The sequence below is a fragment of the Gavialis gangeticus genome, unplaced genomic scaffold (assembly GCF_001723915.1).
Source record: "Gavialis gangeticus isolate Ggan-Ray unplaced genomic scaffold, GavGan_comp1, whole genome shotgun sequence".
NCBI lineage: Eukaryota > Metazoa > Chordata > Crocodylia > Gavialidae > Gavialis > Gavialis gangeticus.
The window spans coordinates 4931946-4932368 of NW_017729023.1; positions in this window are offsets into that span (position 1 = coordinate 4931946).

A 423-nucleotide genomic window follows, 5' to 3' on the forward strand; every position below is an offset into this window, starting at 1 on the left:
GCTTTATTTCTGAAACTTTCACTAATACTACTACATACTTAAACTCAAAGAAAAGGGCACCAAAATACTAGTTCGGCCAGGGGGGCACTATCCCTAAGGCCAGCCCTGATGACTTCTTCCCTTGGTTCAGTAAATTGAGCCCTGGAGCAGTAGTACAAGAGCACAACAAAGACTTCAATACTTCCTTAGATCTAGTCCCTTTCCAGTGTCATCTTAGCTCACCTTCTTTTGATTCATAGTTTCATAGTGCTTAGGATCAGGAGGGACCTAAACAGATCATCAGGTCTGACCCCCTGGCCTGGGCAGGAATTGGTGCCACAGTCATATCACCCCAGCCTCCTCTTGAAGACCCCCAAGGTAGGAGAGAGTACCACCTCACTTGGAAGCCCATTCCAGAGCCTGGCAGCCCTAACTGTAAAGTAA